This window comes from Acomys minous (genome assembly GCF_964271855.1).
Source record: "Acomys minous genome assembly, chromosome: 6".
Lineage (NCBI taxonomy): Eukaryota > Metazoa > Chordata > Mammalia > Rodentia > Muridae > Acomys > Acomys minous.
The window spans coordinates 114,123,756-114,141,324 of NC_140487.1; the positions used below are offsets into that span (position 1 = coordinate 114,123,756).

The window sequence follows — 17,569 nt, forward strand, 5'->3', positions numbered from 1 at the left end:
CAGCCTGGTCTAGAAAGTGAGTCCAGGACAGGCAAGGCTACACAGAGAAACCTTGTCTCGAAAAACAAAAACAACAAAAACAGAATGGTGAGAAGTATCAGGAAAGGTTAGACGGGGATCTTCTATCTCCCTAGCACGTGGCTTGATACTCAGAAAGTGACAGCCCTTGAGATGAACATCCAGGAAGTACTCACCATGTGCCAGGCGATGGGTGACCAAAATCACCTGAGAAAGTCTTACAGCGTGTCATCTTTTCTTGTTTTTTTTTTTTTTTTTTTTTGCATCCAGTTTGGCTACCACACTCAAAGGCAGCGGTAGTCTGCTTGAGGAGAAGAGAAATGGTCTGAGGAAGTCAGTCTTGCCTTCCGCGACCTCCGTTAGGTTCCCAAGGTTCCTACATGAACGTAGGCCTCCCAAACGCAGCATCTCTGGAAGCTGGCCATCCCCTTCACCCAGCGTGCCCGAGGAAGTCTTCCTTCTTTGGATAGGCATCGTGGTGCTGCCTTTGTCCAGGGGGAGGGAAGAGCTTAGCCTTCTGTGTGGGTCACTTCCTTAGGCTTGAACTTGGGCTTCTTTCCTGAGTACTGCTTTAGTGCCCGCCATGTGTGTGCCTGGCGTAACGAACAAATTAGGGGCCTGTTCCTGGCTTTGAAAATGATCCTTTTTCTCCATGGAAATGACATTGGGACAGAGGGAGATGTGCTGACTAGCCTTATGTCAACTGGACACAAGCTATAGTCATCTGATAGGATAGGAAAAAAAAAAAGATGCCTCCATCAATTCAGCTGTAGACAAGCCTGTAGGACATTTCCTTGATTAGTGACTGATGGGGGAGGGTCTATCCCACTGTGGGTGGGGCCTCTCCTGGGCTGGTGGTTCTGGGTTTTATAAGAAAGCAGGCTGAGCAGGCCATGAGGAGCAAGCCAGTAAGCAGCACACTTCCATGGCCTCTGCGTCACCTTCTGTCTTCCGGTTCCTGCCCTATTCGAGTTCCGGCCTCAGCTTCCTTCAACGGACTGTGACTCAGGATATGTAAGTCCAAAACAAACAAACAAACAAACACACACACCCCGTCTTGCCTCCCCAGGTCATGGCGTTTCACTGCAGCATTTGTAACCCTAAGACAAGAGCTTGGAGACTGTAACGCTTTAGCAACACACTTCCTTAGTGTTGGCAGCAATGGGAGCCAAAGACAGTTGGGTCTTGGGTACGGCCTGGCACTCTGATGTATGACCCATTTAAACACAAAATATCAATGGAATTCTAGATTAGTTTAAGATGAACTACAGATGGTGGGCAAGATGATTCATCAAGGTAAAGGCCTGCGCCCCAGAGCCCAATAGACTGAGTCTGAAGGAAGGAAGCAATTCTCAAACGTTGTCTTCTGAACTTCACATGTATGCTGTGGCATGCATGTGGTCCTACCCTCCAGTAAAGAGATGTAATAATTGATGATGATGATGATGATGATGATGATGATAATAATAATAATAATAATAATAATAATAATAATAACAGATGATGAGTGGGAAGGCAGTTATGGGTTGGCATGTGTAACCCTGATCCAGTTTCCTCTCTTCTTCCTTTCTGGTGGCATTCTGGCAAATTTGGCCCGACTACGGAGCCAACATGCGACCATGGTGAGTAACTGAGTCCTGTAGAGTATTCAGACTTTATTAGTTTTTCTATAATGCCCTTTGTCTTCCTGCATGCCGCGCTGGAGGACACGTTTCAGTGAGTCATAGTGTCTCCTTGGGCAGCTCTTGATTGGGTTGGCTTTACAGACTTGCCTGCTGATGGAGCACTGGAGACCTGTTTCTCGTAGGCTGGTCCCCCAAGGAGAGTACCTTCTCTTTGAGGGTTTCCTTTTGAGACAGTTTCTCATGTAGCACAGGCTGACTTGAACTTAGTGTGTTAGCAGATGATGTCCTTGAAAGTCTCGTCCTCCTGTCTTCGCTTTCCAGGGGCTGGGATTACAGGCGCGCACCACAGTTCCTAGTTTTTTGAGGTCCGGGCTTAGAATTTAGCTCTTCCGACCCAGCTGTGTTCTCAACCCCCTCAGTTAGGGATTACCTGATATATTTTTCCCCCAGTGGTTTGAGTAGTGTGATGGGTGGTAGGCAGAGGCAGCCAGTTCTGCCTTCCACATTGGATCAGAGGCACGGGCGAGAGATAAGCCTCACGCTCCAGGCTGCTGTGCTGCTCTGGGTCATCTGGGCTGAGATAGGGAGGACAGTCAGAGTTCTGGGTTGCAGAATTTCCCCCTTTTGTTTCTTTGCACACTGCATCTTTGGGAGGGCAATCACTGTGCAAAGTCCATACTTTAGGGGCAGGAGCACCTCCACATCTTGAGATCTTCTGCAAGCCAGATCATCAAACGAGCCATGGTCCAATAGTTCCGAGTCCAGCAGAGGCAAAAGTTCAGAGAAACCATGAGTTCCAGGTACACCCTGGGGTGGGAGAAAACCCAGTTTGCAAGAGCCCCACAGTGCCATCAGATGGCCGATAGATGGAGCCGTGCAAAAAAAAAAAATCTTTTTTTTTTTAAAACGAACTAATAGAAGCGACTTCCTGGTTAGAAACTGTGCAGCATCTCATCCTTTTCTTGGAAACTCAGGCAGCTGCTTTGGTTTCTACCATCTGCCTATCGGAGGGAAGGAGAACGGGGCGGGGCCGGGGGGGGGGGACCACGTTGTCTTTATTCAGCAGCAAGAGATTCTTCCAAACCACATGCAAAATAAATCCCAGGCAATGTCGGTAACCCAGGAAACCTGGCATCTGGGCTAAAGTCTGCCGGGCAGCCTGGGACAAAGATCTTATGTCTAAAGACCCAGGCCCCATCCTAGAGAGACCAAGAGTCACACACAGACTGAAGGAGGGGGCGGCTTTCTCGCCCTTCCCCTCAAATGCTCCCTAATTGACAGACTCACCTTGACATTCCTCACATGGGAGGGTTTCCGTTCCTAACTAGGGGGGAAATGCGTTCCCCTACAGAGCCTGGAACTGGGTCCTTGACCTACAGGCAAGCTGTTTTGAGGACAAATGGTCACTAAGAGGGGGAGGAAGTCACTGGGAGGACACACTGTGTTGGGGAGGACCCGGAAGCACGCCCTGGGAAATCCCAAGAGAGCAGTAGACGGGAGGGGTGAGGTGGGGGAAGGGCAGTCAGTGAAAAGGGCCAGGGAAAGAGATGCCCTGTGGAGACAAAGCTGGGTGGCCAAGGGTTTCAGGAGTTTACCCTGGGAGGGTGTTTTACGGATGAGATGAACTTAGTGAATTCATTAATTAAGTTCATATTCATTCAACAATTTTTTTGGCAGGCAGAGAGGGGGCGGGGCTTGTCCTTGGCACCAGGGAGACAAGGCTTGCTAGAGGGAGGCCTTTTCCGGTTCAGAAACCACAGTGTCTGGTCTGTGACCTTTCAGTGACTGAATTTCAAAGGGGGTGGGGGGATGTGGGGGGGGGCCCAGGGGAAGTGTAGGCAACCTCTAGGGGAGTCCCAAGAGTTTTCTGTCAGAATCTACCTCTCAGCCTCACAAAGAATTCACGATTCCCTTCCTTTCGGCCATTAGCTGGGGCTGGCTGTGAGACCATCATCCTTGGCAAGTGCATTTTGTCTCTCTGGGACTCCGTTTCTCAATGTGAAAAAAAAAATCACCCCTTCCCCCCATCTCTGGCTGCAGACCAGTGGCTGCTCTGTTCTCTCCGCGGTTAATTCTCTGAATCTTTACAGCAACCCATCTTACATAGTGACTGTTCTCAAACCCAATCTACAGACAAGGAACAGTGAGGCACGGAGCAGCAGGGGCACCTGCCTACTTGCCCACTGGGACTGAAATCCAGCTAGGCTTTGGTCTCTTACGCTCAGGGTCTGGACAGCCTTGAGGCAAGGAGGGGTTCTCACAGTTTTTTTTTTTTTTCTTTCTTTCTTTTGTTTACCCCAGCTGGAGGATCCCAGCTCCCAGAGCTCAGGGATAGACTGTGAGAAGGCTGGTGGGGGGCGTTGATGTGGTGGAGAGGGAGGGAAGGCTAAGGATCTTCTTGGCGCTGAACCCGAGGACCAGGCCAACCGGTTGTCATGGGGACTGGGGACGGCTGGGTGGAGATGCCTGCCAGGCAGGCAGGTTGCCCCGCCAGGGCAGTTCCGGGGAGCTCCCTCCCTCAGTGCGGGAGTGGCACCTGGACTCTGAACTGTGCTTTCCTGGCAGGGCAGCCAAGGCCACAAAGAATTCTTGGCTCGCAGACAGGAGAGACCACAAGTCCCCTTCAGATGCCTGAGCTTTTGCGACCTGGCCCAATCCCCTGAGCATGAAGGCTATCTTCAGTTCTGTGTGAATTATTTACCACGTCTGGCAGCCTCCCCGGAGGCCTCCCGGCAGGTCCTCCTCCCTCCCTGCCCTCCTTGCCACCGCGGTGTCTCCACTTTCTGGTTCCAGAAGCCTTTTCTCTCACTGTCCAAGAAGTCTTCCAGGGTAGGCCCCAAGGGGAGTCCAGGGTAGCAGCTTTTCTTTCTCCTTCACCTAGTGGGTTTTTCATACCAGGCGCACTGACTTCACCACTTGGCTCCCTATGAACATTAGCAACTTCTTCTATGGCACTAGGATGGTAATTCCTGTTCTGGATGCTTCCAGGACTGCTGGTCAGATCCCAGACTGTGATGTGAAGGTGTGGCCTCTGCATTGTATCTGAGAGCACAATGTCGCCATTATGTGCCTTTTACTTTCTGACATGCACCACATCACTGGACAGTCTGTGCGTGTTTTACTCAATTCTCTTAGCTCTCCTACTATTTGGGGGACACTATAGCTTATCTCCATTTCACAGACTGAGACACTGGGGCCTGCAGAGTTTGAGGCACTCTCCTCTGGAAGGAGCAAGAAGTGGGAATAGCTGGACCTGGGTTATGCTCTCTTTAACGTCTATCCACTTCCAAGGCTTCTTCACCTGTGGCTTTGCAGGCACCTGGTGTCTGTGTAAGCATCCGAGTTACATTTGTATGTAGCAATGTAACAGAAGTCACTGTGTGAGTGAGTTACATTTGTCACAGCTGTCCTCTATCGGCCCTTAGTACAGGGAACACATCACTGACAGCCCACTGACCTGGGCATCAGGAACAGCTAGCTCCCTTGCTGCTGTTAGCAGAGTGGGGGGGTGGGAGTGTCTGAAACAGGAAGCAAAGGACAGAACCCTGCTATAGTTACCTTTAAGATGAAGTTGGGGCCTTGTATGATAAAGGGCTGGCTGCTCAGCAATGGTGCTCTGGGTTGGCAGAAGGCACAGGTAAGATTTGGGGCTCAGTGGGTAAAAGAGCTTACTGTGTGAGCCTGATGAGAAGGCAGAAGGAAAGCTGTGTTCTAACCTCCACACCTGTGCCAATCTCTCTCTCTCTCTCTCTCTCTCTCTCTCTCTCCCCTCCCTCCCTCTCTCCCTCTCTCTCCTCATCCCTCTCTCCCACTGCCTCTCTCCCTCTCTCCCTGTGTCTCTGTCTCTGTCTTTGTCTCTGTCTGTCTGTCTGTCTCTCCTAATAAAAAAGAAAACATTTAAAGGGGCACAGGTGTGACTGGAGCTCTTGGTAACAGCATCCAGGAGCAGAGGACAGAGGTTGGAAAGTTTTGGGTTTGCCTGAGCCAGGGCAGGTCCTTTGGGAAGTAAGTGGTTAGGAGGAAAGGGGATGAGGGTGGATCACAGGGGTTCTGGAGGGGATGAGGGTGGATCCCAGGGGTTCTAGAGGGGATGAGGGTGGATCCCAGGGGTTCTGGAGGGGATGAGAGTGGATCCCAGGGGTTCTGGAGGGGATGAGGGTGGATCCCAGGGGTTCTAGAGGGGATGAGGGTGGATCCCAGGGGTTCTGGAGGGGATGAGGGTGGATCCCAGGGGTTCTGGAGGGGATGAGGGTGGATCCCAGGGGTTCTGGAGGGGATGAGGGTGGATCCCAGGGGTTCTAGAGGGGATGAGGGTAGATCACAGGGGTTCTGGAGGGGATGAGGGTAGATCACAGGGGTTCTGGAGGGGATGAGGGTGGATCCCAGGGGTTCTGGAGGGGATGAGGGTGGATCCCAGGGGTTCTGGAGGGGATGAGGGTGGATCCCAGGGGTTCTGGAGGGGATGAGGGTGGATCCCAGGGGTTCTGGAGGGGATGAGGGTGGATCATAGAGACTCTTAAATATGAGCTCAAGGATTAGATTATTGTCTGTGGTTATACTGTCTACAAGCCTCCTGTATCCTGGGGTGACTTTGCACTCAATGTTACCAAGGATTATCTTGAACGCTTACTCCTCCTGCCTCTAAGCTGCTCACATTACAGGCATGCACACCCACCCTTACTTTACATATGCTGGGATCAAACCCAGGGCTTTACCTACGTTCGGTGCGTCCTCTACCAAGGCTACATCCTCAGATCCTCACGAGCAGTAGAGTTGTATTTCTCAGTGGGAGCTGACTTGGGCCTCCAGGGGACTTGACAATGTTTGGAGACCCTTCTGGTGGCCACCATGGGTAAGAAGAGGTAATGCAATCACTATTTACTAGGTAGAAGCCGGGGATGGTGGGAAACATCTCAGTACAAGGACAATGACCAGAACCAAGAGGCTACCCCCAATCATGTGGTGAGCCAGAAGTTCTGTCCAGGAGACTTTAGGTCAAGAGTAAGACCTCTGACCAAATCTTCTCAGACACAGGCTGCTATGACAGGCCATCTTATTTTGTGCGGTTACAACTCAAATACCCAGATGTTTTCCCTCTGTTTCCTTATTCAATTCTTATATTTTTGATTGTGTGCCTAGCCTTTAATGGTTGATCCATCACTCCAGCCCTCCAATTCTCATGCCCCAGGGAAGGATGCCTCTAAAGATAAGGTGTGGAGGGAGTGCCAGCCCCTGAGCTTAGCTGTGTATGCATGTTTACCTATGGATCCTCACAGTGATTCAGTGATGTAAACACCACGAGACGTACATGGAAACGCGCTGCTGGGAGATCCTTGAGGTCGTGTGTTTTGTTTGCTGTTATTGGTAGAACAGTGACTAAGGCAGTATTTGTGGGTGAGGAAATGACTATAGCTCCATGCATTTCAAGGTCCACAGATCTCCTGTCACTGTGAGGAAATGGAGGTACGTTGAGGTGGGGGTGCTGTGTGGAGTAACACAGCAGGACCTTAGCCTTTGCTTTCCTCCTGGGAGTGCCAGTTCCCTTGGGCTGCTGGAACCTAGCTGTGCTTTTACAACTGACAGGGTGGGGCTGAAAGCCACAGGGACATTTCTGAGAAGCTCAGAGGGTGACAGGGTAGGTCTCCCTGGAGTCCTAGCCAAGCTGGAAAGCACAGCTCCTTGTAGCGTACACAGGGAGCTCAGTCAGCATAATGTGACTGGTACCTAGGATGGAGTGCATCCCCTTCTGTGAAGAATTTGGAGAGATTCCAGATTTAACTTGGATGCCAAGCAGTCCACATGCTGTGCTTTTTGGGTGGACATCTCAGCAAATGCCATACCCCCCAGCAGCATGCAGAGATGGCAGTTACATTGTCACTTGTCACAGTTTAGAGAAATGCTTCATCTAAGGAGGTGAAGACCAGCTGGTTATTCGTCTTCATGACGCTGCTAACTTGACCTCAGCAGGTGGGTGGCCAGTCTCTGATCCTCATTTTGGAAATAAGGCTATAAACCCCAGCCTCGGGGCTCTGTGGGAAGAGCCACAATGATCATGGTTGCCCAGTAACCATGAACAAACTCAATAAATAATAGGTTCTGCTCTTGAACTTCCTGGGGACCCATCCTCAGGTCTAGGCTTTGGGGGTGTTCCAGAGGCAGGGGTATGTCAGAGAGAGGGGTCTTGGTTTCTTTCTTTGTTTGTTTTTTTTCCCCTGTTGCTGTGGTAAAGACAACTTGAGGGAGAAAGAGTTTATTTCAGGCCATAGTTCAAGGGTACGGAAGCTGGACCGAGCTTGAGGGAGCTGGCGGTATCCACATGCAGGAGGCAGAGATCTGCTCAGCTCCTTCTCCATCTTGCACAGTCCGGGCCCCTAGCTAAGGAATGATGCTACCCACAGTGGACAGGTAGTCTGACCTCAGCTAACACAGTTAGGAGAATCCCCTGGGTATGCCCTAGAATCATCGTCCAGGTGGCTCTAGGCTCTGTCAGGTTGACAACACCAACCATCACAGAAGATTATCGGAGGATGGAAAGCAAGAGAGGACCAGGCGGGATCTTCCTAAGACCGCTTGGCTGTTCCATGAACCAGGGCCCTGATGGCCAGCATACTTTCCCAATGTATTGGGCTGCCTAAGGCCACAAAGTGGCGATGCCTGGGGAAGAAGGGTTTTTCCAGGCTTCGTCCACAGTTAATGAGACAAATGGAGAGGGTGTGGTCTTCACTTGTGTGTAGTAACTTCCTGCAAGATGGAATATTCCATGCTGCAGGGAGACTTGTTAAAAGACTGAAGATTGCTAAGGCTCAGGAGTTCAGCCTGGAGAGATGGCTCCACGGTAAGGACACATACCACTCTTCCCACTTACATTTGATTCCCAGCACTCACATAGAGTGACTTACAAGCTCTGGGAACTTCAGCTCCGATTAATCCTGTGCTTCTGAGGGCACTTGCACAAACATACACATGTCTGCGCACATACACGATTAAAATAAAATCTTTTTTAAAAAATGGTTTAATAAAGGACAAAATGACGCAGGAAGTAAACAACTGAGATGCTCCAGGAATTCCCTGAAACTGATCAGATGCGCTGGGCCTTCTATCCCCCAGTCAGTAAGGACAGATGAGAGATGCTCTCAGACAAACTGAGCTGCCCGGAAGACACACTCTCCAACCTGTCAAATCATAAGTCATGTGTGCTGAGCTCCAGGGGTCTAGCTTCTGTGAGCTGGCGTGGATCAGCTGTCTGAGTCATCTCTGCTCTTGTAACTCCTCAGTTATAATCATTTAAGTGACCCCCAAGAAAACTCATTGGTTCAACAAGTTGGGTCCTTACTTTGGTTTGTCTCTGATTCCCTATGGTAAGGGTCAGTAGACATTCATTCCTATATCCAAGGAATAACGTCACACAGCCATTTACCTCATCTTGCTCCTCTTCTCATTAAGCCCACATCACCCTGGACACTCTGTTCTTTCTAGAATGTCCTACTTAAGTCTCAGCTCCTGCCCATACTATTCAGCTAAATCCTGTTCCGGGGGCCTCCAGGGCTCAGCTGAATTGTTTCTCTTCCAGATAAGATAAGATCAAGGGCAGGTGTCAGCTAAGGCAGTATGGCTGACTGGAAGCCTTCCGGGACACCCTTTCCCCAAGTCGGGTCTCACAGGCTCCCAAAGCCTATTGCTTCCGTCTCCTGTGGATCCATCTCTGGTGAGCGTCGCTGCAGGTCTGTCTTCCTCGGCCAGCCCATGTTTCCTTTTGGGGGGGTGGGCAGTTGCTGGAAATCTCTCTTGCCTGTCTTCACTTCCTCGGAGCTTTGCACAAATGTCAGGCACATAGCCATTCCCCGGGGAATACTGTTCAGTTCATGTTATAACAGTAACAACCTCTTGCATATGTAGAGTTTTCTAGCTTCAAAAGCCTGTTAGATGGCTGTCATCTGATGCTCACAGAAGAAATATGCTTTGGGGTAGGCAGGTATATGTGTGTGTGGGGGGGTCAGGCACTTGCCCCCTGCAGCACAGGCTGACCGCCCACATTGTCTCCCTGGAGGCAGGCAGGGATATGCTTGTAATATATTTAGTTCCAAGTGGGAGTCTCTGTAGAGCTCTGATTCCAGGCTTGCTGTTTTATGGGGAGTGGGGGTAGGGAGGAGGCCGGGAGATGTTGCTTTCAGGGCTCGGGGAGGAGCTAAGGCTAGCTTTGCCAGCTGGTGCCCAGGGTGGGTGTGTTCTCAGGAGTGCAAACGTTAGGAGCTTTCTTCTGTGATGGTCCAGTCACGGAGCTGTGCAGGGCACGGATTCCCAAACACCCATGGAAAAATCCAGAACAAGAGGACGGATGACCAAATGAACCAGTTCATCCACTTGGACTCATTGGCAACAAGTGAAAAACGATATTTCGGAGCCAGGTAGTGGATGCCTGCAATCTCAGCACTCAGGAGGTGGAGGCTGCGAGATCAGGAGTCCAAAACCAACCTCAGTTACTTCATAAGGTAGAGGACAGCCTGGCTATAGGTGACCCTGCCACAAAAATGACATTTTAAGAGCCAAGGTTGTAAATTAGTGCTTGAACACTTGCTGAGTATGTGGAAGGCTCTGGGTTCCATTCTCCAGTGTGAAAACAATAAAATAAATAAAAATACAAACCTGTTGACATTAATCCCAGCACTCGGGAGGCAGAGGCAGGCAGAGCTCTGTGAGTTCAAGGCCAGCCTGGCTGACAAAGCGAGTCCAGGACAGCCAAGGCCACACAGAGAAACCCTGTCACGAAAAACCAAGCCAACCAACCAAACAAACAAAAAACCCAAAACAAAACCTGTTGACAAACTACATATGTTGTATTTACAGGACAGAAGGAAAATATAGATGGCGTCTGTAACGGGGCAGAAGGTGACCCGAGTGGCTTGAATCACGGATCTGCCATTTGCTTACTGAGAATTGGACAATCTAGTGGCTCTGTGCCTCAGTTTCTTTATGTAAAAGAGGCAGAGAAAGCATCTTCATAGGAACTGTTGAGGAAATGAAATGGGTTATTATTTGCCAGGATATGCCATGTGCTAAGATTCAGTCATTATAAGTGACTTTGGTCATCTTAGTTATATCAAATATGTATAAGAAGAAATAAAAGATGGAAAACATGTCAATGATATGTTTTGGGGGTAATGGGCAAATGTATGGTTTTTGTTCTCTTTTATTTTCTTTTTTTGGGGGGGACAATTTCTTTCTTTTCTTCTTTTTGTTTTGTTTTGTTTTGTTTTGTTTGTTTGAGACAGGTCTCACTATGTAGCTTTGGCTGTCCTGGAACTCTCTATATAGACCAGGCTGGCCTCAAACTCACAGAGATCCACCTGCCTTTGCCTCTCAAGTGCTGGGATTAGAGGTGTGAACAACTATGACCATATTTGAGACAGTTTCATAGCCCAGGCTTGCCTTGAAATCACTACATATACCAGGCTGGCCTGTAACGTTTATTCACTTATTCATTTTTAATAAGTTTACTTTATTGTAATGAACTTACAAATAAAAACATGATGGGACTAAGCAAATGTTTCACTAGCTTCTTCCTTCGTCCCTCCCTCCCTCCCTTCCTCCCTCCCTCCCTTCCTTCCTTCCTTCCTTCCTTCCTTCCTTCCTTCCTTCCTTTTCTGTGTATGCTTATGTCATGGCACATGCTTGTGGCAGTCAGGGACAACTTTCAGGAGTCAGTTTTTTCCTTCCACCATGTGGGTTCTGGGCATCTGACTCAGGGGGTGAGCGGCCAGCAGGCTCATGCTCCGAGCCATCTCATTGGTCCTCTTGCCTCCACCTCCTGAGTGCTGGGTTACACAGGTGCACCACAATACTCTGCTTGCTCTCTCCTCCATCCCAAACATCTTGTGTGAGTTTTTTTTTTTTTTTTTTTGCAGAGTTGGGGTGGATCCCAGGGTCTCAGACATGCCGAATAAGTTCTCCATGCTGAACTACATTGTAGCCTCTCCAGATAGTCTACGATGAGGATGTGTTGCCTTTATTATCAGGAAAGAATAAATTTATTCCTCCCCAAATAGCTGGAAGACAGACTCCAGAGTACCTTCTGTTTGGATGTAAGGGGGGGTGTGTATCTCCACCAGTACCACCTGCACACCCTGGGAACACACCCACATCAGTGTTTTCCTTTCTCGGAATAACAGCTCACAGGCAATCTTTCTCTAAACAGACCAGGCCGCACCTTCCATCTCTCAGCTGCTACCTTAATAATTTTATATGATGCCTATTGAAACAAATAGCCAAGCTGTTTAAATACCCACAGCCATAAACTGTCACCACCTGATGACAATGACAGTTCCCCAGGCGGGCAGCACCAGAAATGAAACTAAATCACTCTGACCACTCCTGTCATGGTCACACTCCCAGGATCCAGGGAGACAAGGTCACTGGCAGAGAAGGAAGTGCCAACTGCTGTGTAAGTGATCCTGGCTTCATCACTCGGCTTGCCAGGCGGGCAGCCTGCCAGAGGATGCCAGCCAGCTGGCCAGCTGGTCAGCAAACGACGGTGCCAAGCACATAGTAGGCATGCAGTGGCTCCTAATCAAATCTGATGGGAGCATTGTAATGTGCAGCCAGTCCACATGAGTCTGTCTTAGGTAATGTGTCTGTGCTGAGGTGAGACCAGAGGTGCTGGTAGGTGGTTCTCACCTCCATGGAGTTAGTGCCATTTGATCCTTTCAGATTTTTTTAAAAAGGACTTATTTTTTTTATTATTTTAAAATTATGTGTAGGTATGTGTATCTGCATGTGGGCATGTGCCTATGAGAGTTGGTACTCTAGGATGCTAGGAGCAGGTGCCTGAGATGGCCAGAAGCCAGAGTTACAGGTGGTTGTGAGCCACCTGACCTGAGTGCTGGGAATTGAACTTGGGTCCTCTGGAAGAGCAGCAAGTACTCTGGACTCAAGCCAGCTCTCTGCCCTGGCCACTTCAGACTTTTTTGCTGAGGCTTCTGTGAATTCTGAGGTTCTGTGGCCCCTCTGTAAGGGGTCTGCTATAGACTTTGATAGAGCGTTTCCTGACCTGTTGTGGGCTATTGCTTTAAACGACCATGCTAACAGTTGTTGTTAAGGTCTTAACCTCTCTTCGTCTCCCACTTTTAGTGGTTTTTATCTTGTTTTATTTGGAAACAATATATTGCCATGTAGCCCAGGCTAGCCTCAAACTCCTGAGCTCCTGACTCTTGAATTAGCTAGGATTACAGATGTGTCACTATGCCTGGGTACCCCTTTCCTAGTTTTTCATCCATCTATCTACCCACCCATGCATGCATGCATGTATACATCCTTTTCCTTGCATGCATTCATCCACTGACTCATCCGTGTATTCACCATCCGTGAATCCATTCATCCATCCATCCATGAATCCATCCACCCACTGCTCCATTCATTTTCCATGTAATCATGGTTGCAGTCATGTATCTGCCCTTATATCTGTCTGTTCATGCATGCATCCATCCATCCACTGTGAAGCAGCAATGTGCTGTTAGGTAGGTAGCTTCAGAGTGAGATTGCCTGATCTTTAAATCACCTGTGGTCTGAGAGGCAGACAGGTGGCCAGACATTAACTGGGCTCACAGGGCAAGTTCTGGATGCTGTGGACAGAGAGAAGGAGGGGTTGCACACTCATCAGAAATCTCACAGAAGGCTTCAGGAGCATCGTGTGGAGCTAGAGGGATGGTTCAGTGGTTAAAAGGACTTTCTCTTTTTCCAGAGGACCCAAGTTCAGTTCCCAGAATCTACATTGGGTAGCTTACAACCACTTATAACTCTGATACTCTCTGCTGGTCTCTGAGAAAACACACACACACACACACGCACACGCACACGCACACGCACACGCACACGCACACGCACACACACCTGAGAAGAATACATACACACAGACACATGCACATAAATAGAGATAAAATTTAAGAAAATTAAGTACCATATTGGAGCATACTAGGGAGGTGGGTGGGGTGGGAAGGCGGAGGATGGAGCCATGTCCCAGTCAGACAGCCTGGTTCTTATCTTACCTCTCACTGGCTACATCTCCATTGGCCATCTCTGAGCTTCCTTTCCTCATCAGGGCACATCTGTGCAGGGCAACAGAGAGGGTTACTTGAAACTGCCAAACACCAGGTGAGTGTCAAGAGTCACACCAGGAATGCTAAGTGCCGGCCACCAGATGTCCCCTTCTATAGAGGCAGAGACTGGCAGGTGGCTGAGTAATCACCCAGCATCGTTTGTAGTGAGCTGGGGTTTTCTAGCTGCTGCCCTGGGCTATGGCAGGTGTCTTGGGGGCACAGCACCTGTCACAGCTTTCTACCTCAGAGTGGCCTAAGATTGATTAGCGTTTGGTTGTAGTCCTCTGGGGCTAATTATCGTGGACCCTACAAGGAACTCTTCAAAGATTTCATCTACGCTGATGTCCCCTGGGTCTCCATCACTATTGCTGAGTGCTGTTCCCCCCCCCCCCCCGCCTTTATTTCCCCTCCAGGGAGGGAAGAAGTCATGTACTTGTGAGACTGAAGTGTTCCCAGCCCACAGGTATCCTTTGGCCTTCCAGCAACTACCCCAGTCTGCTTCCTTTAACTTGGAGTATGCAGGAAGAAATGGGCCTTCCTTACTGCTCGTGTGTGTGTGTGTGTGTGTGTGTGTGTGTGTGTGCGTGTGCGTGCGCGTGCGCATGCGTGCACACGTGCTGCGTGCGCGAACTCTAACATATCCTCGTCAGCAGGCCTTTGACTCCTCCCATGTCTAAGTCCTGTGTGTTGCTGGTGACCTAGCCCGTGGCTTTAGGCTCCTCCCACCCACGGGTTTTCCCATAGCTTCCATAGGCTTAGATCAGCAACAAGGGAAGGAATGGAGCTTGACGACGAGGACATTGCTTACAATAGCGCATCCACACTAGATGCATGTGCCCCAGGATGTCAATGTGCCACAACCTTCTTGGGCTGTTGGAGTTGGGGGCGGGTGGGGGTGGGGGCGTGCGTGGAGACTCTGGAGAGCTGCAGAAACTGGAGTTTGTTTTGACATTAATGACTTTGTAGGTAATGAATGGGTCAGGTGATGGGGGGGGAGGGGCCATTGTGTGAGGTGGGGCTGGAAGGGGAGACTTGGGCATGTGGCTCAGTGGGAGATGTTTGCCTGGCACGATCTAGGCTCTGAGTTTGATCTCAGGTGTCATAAAAAGCAATACTCCAAGCTCAGAAGAAAGACCGGAAGTCAGCAGAGGGCCACTCTGAGAGAGGACTATGGTTGGGGGTGGGGGTGGGGAGCGGCAGGGGAGGAGGGAGGGGGAGGAGGGAGGGGGAGGAGGGGGAGCTGCAGCCAGTTGAGCTCCAGTGACCCTGGTTGTGGCCAACTCTGAGACCGCGAAGCAGAAAGCAGATCCTAGGGAGTGGCCAGCCGGAGAAGGGGTACATTCTTTAGAGGAGATGAGCAGTGAGAGGGAGGAACTGTGCTCATCAGCTAGGGCCAGGTTTTGGGAAGGAGGCAGCTTGAAGTAGAAGGAGCCGCCTCTCCTTGGGGGTGGGTACCTGTTAGGCAAGGACACAGTCTGTATGGGATTGAGCGTCTTTCCCTTCCCCAGTGGATCCTTAGTCACCAGCGTGCCAGCTCACAGTATTCCCTCAGCCCTTCATAACTATTGGGCACCCAACTGTGCACCAGATGCTGTTTTGAGTGTTGGAGATACTGCTGAGAAAAGGCAGTTGGGACCTTTGCTATTAGAGTCCTTACCAACGAGAGCAGTAAGGAGTACCATGAGGGTTCATGAGCTAGAAAGAAAGGCATCTGTCCTGTGGTCCTGTTATCCCCAGGTGGGGCAGGATCAGGGCTTTCCTATGGACCGTCTGAAATGCAGAACTGGTGGGTGGCTATGTAGGCTGCTGCCTCTGTGTCTGGGGTTAGGGGGTTAGCAGCAGATCAGCGGGACGGGCAGTTAGGTGTGGCAGGGGAAGGATGCTCTGGTTAGCGTCTCTGTGGCTGTGATAAACACTGGCCAAAAGGAGGAGAGGGTTTATTTTGGCTCAGATCTATCAGTCAGAGAAGCCAAGGCAGGAACTGAAACAAAGACCACAGGCCCCTTTGCCTAGGGATGGTACCCACCCACAGTGGGCGGGGCCCAGCCACATCAATCAGTACTCAAGGAAAAGCCCTACACACATGCGCACAGGCCAATCTGCCAGAGGCCGCAGACACCTCATTCCAGGCTCCTCCTTCCCAGATATGCCTCAGTCTGAGACAGGCTGACAAAAATTCACTACGAGAAATGGGAACCTGTTGCACATGACTCACACGACCTCCAGCTTCTTGCCCAGGGTGACCTGCTGGAGAGGCTGGCACCCGCTGCCACATAGCTCCACGAACTCACCCAGGGCTGGGGAGTGGAAGGGAGAGATCGTTGATGATGGGGGGGGGGATTTGCTCCTCACCACCAAGGTGGGCCAGCAGAGTAGTGACAAAGGCCCTCCTTGCAAAGCACATGGCTGATGCTGCTTCGCTCCCCTCCCTAAATCTCACACATGTGTATCTTGCCTCCTCTCCCTCAAGCCCGTGCTCCGCCCATGCACCACCCTGGGTAGGGTATTTAGGGAATGTGGTCCCAGCTTAGTTAATTCACTGCACTCTGTGCCAAGCGAGCCCAGAACTGGGCATGGGTACATGGCCCGTGGTGACGAGGGTGGGTGTTAGTTTAGAACAGGTGGGTGGGGAAAGCCCCTTTTGGAAGTGGCTTTTGCAAACCAGACCTGGGGGAGAGAGAGTTGGCATGTTTTGGGGACAGGAAGAAACCGGGCATCTGTGGCTTGGAATTGGGTGAAAATGGAAAGGGAATCTTAGTAGGCAGTGGGAGCCATAGCAGGCAGTGCCTCACAAGCTAGTCCCAGGGAGCTGGATTCAGCTCTGGTCGTGGTGGGGAGAGTTTGACGCAGGGTGGCTGCGTGGCATGTTGTTTTCTGAAGGTCATTTGCACTACTGAGTAGACCAGGGAGTGGGTACAGGGGTAGGACTGAAAACTGGGGTACCCAGATCAAGGAGTGACTTCGAAGGTGACTCAGATCGAGGTAGGTCTATGAAGAGAGGATTTGAGGAGTTCTCAGCTTGGGGAAGGGGCTGGGATGTAGCTCAGTTGGCAGAGTGGCTTTCAAGTACGCACAAAACTCCAAGTTCAATTCCAATGCTGAATACGTCAGGGGTACTGGTGCATGCCTGTGATTTCATCAGCTAGTGTGTGTGGAGGCAGTAGGATCAGGAGTTCAAGGTCATCCTCAGGTACGTAGTGAGTTCTAGGCTAGCCTGGACAATATATAAGACCCTGATTCAGAAAACAAACAGCCAAGAGACAGCTTTAATCTTAAACCACTTTGATATTTGCTTCTGAGAAAGGCTGTCCCTTCCCCAGTGGCCTCTGCCCTCAGTGCTGTGAGAACCCATCTCCCGCAATGTTTCCAGTATATAGGCTCACTGCACTGACCCTCACCCCATGCTATTCCCAGCCTTGGGGGCTTCTGACAGCTTGATCTCCCCAGTACCTTGTGCCTTTAAGATGCAGCCCATCTCCTCAAAGAGTCCTGCCATGATGAGAGACAGCGAGAGAGGTAATAATAAAAGCAAGCAGCAGCCTGAGGGGAAAAGAGGTTTTTTTATCCTCCCAGCCTTGCAAGCTCCCCTTAGCTCCAAAGCCACAGAGAGTTCTCTGAGAACAAATGAGTAATAACCCAGAAGAAACACTTTTTTTCCCTGGGAGCAGAGGGAGAAGATGGAGGGAGTCTGTGTTTGATTAGAGTTTTACTTCCAACCTGCAGCCTCCCTGGTTCCAGCCTCTCACGCTCCCCACTCCTGCAGAGCTTTAGTGCCCAGAGGAGGGGAGAGCTGGCAAATGGGGAGCAGTGGGGCCTGCAGGCTCCCAAAGCTTCTGG

General features: G+C 50.4%; 1 long non-coding RNA gene across 2 annotated transcripts in view; it reads left to right on the top strand.

Annotated features, from left to right (window-relative positions):
- The first annotated feature begins 323 nt into the window (after window positions 1–323).
- The window catches only part of LOC311599829, a 113,216-nt gene continuing 95,970 nt past the window's right edge, over window positions 324–17,569 (top strand). For both annotated transcript variants that reach the window (XR_014780011.1, XR_014780012.1), the window contains exon 1: window positions 324–1,032. This is a non-coding gene — a long non-coding RNA (uncharacterized lncRNA). The remainder of the gene's footprint in view (window positions 1,033–17,569) is intronic.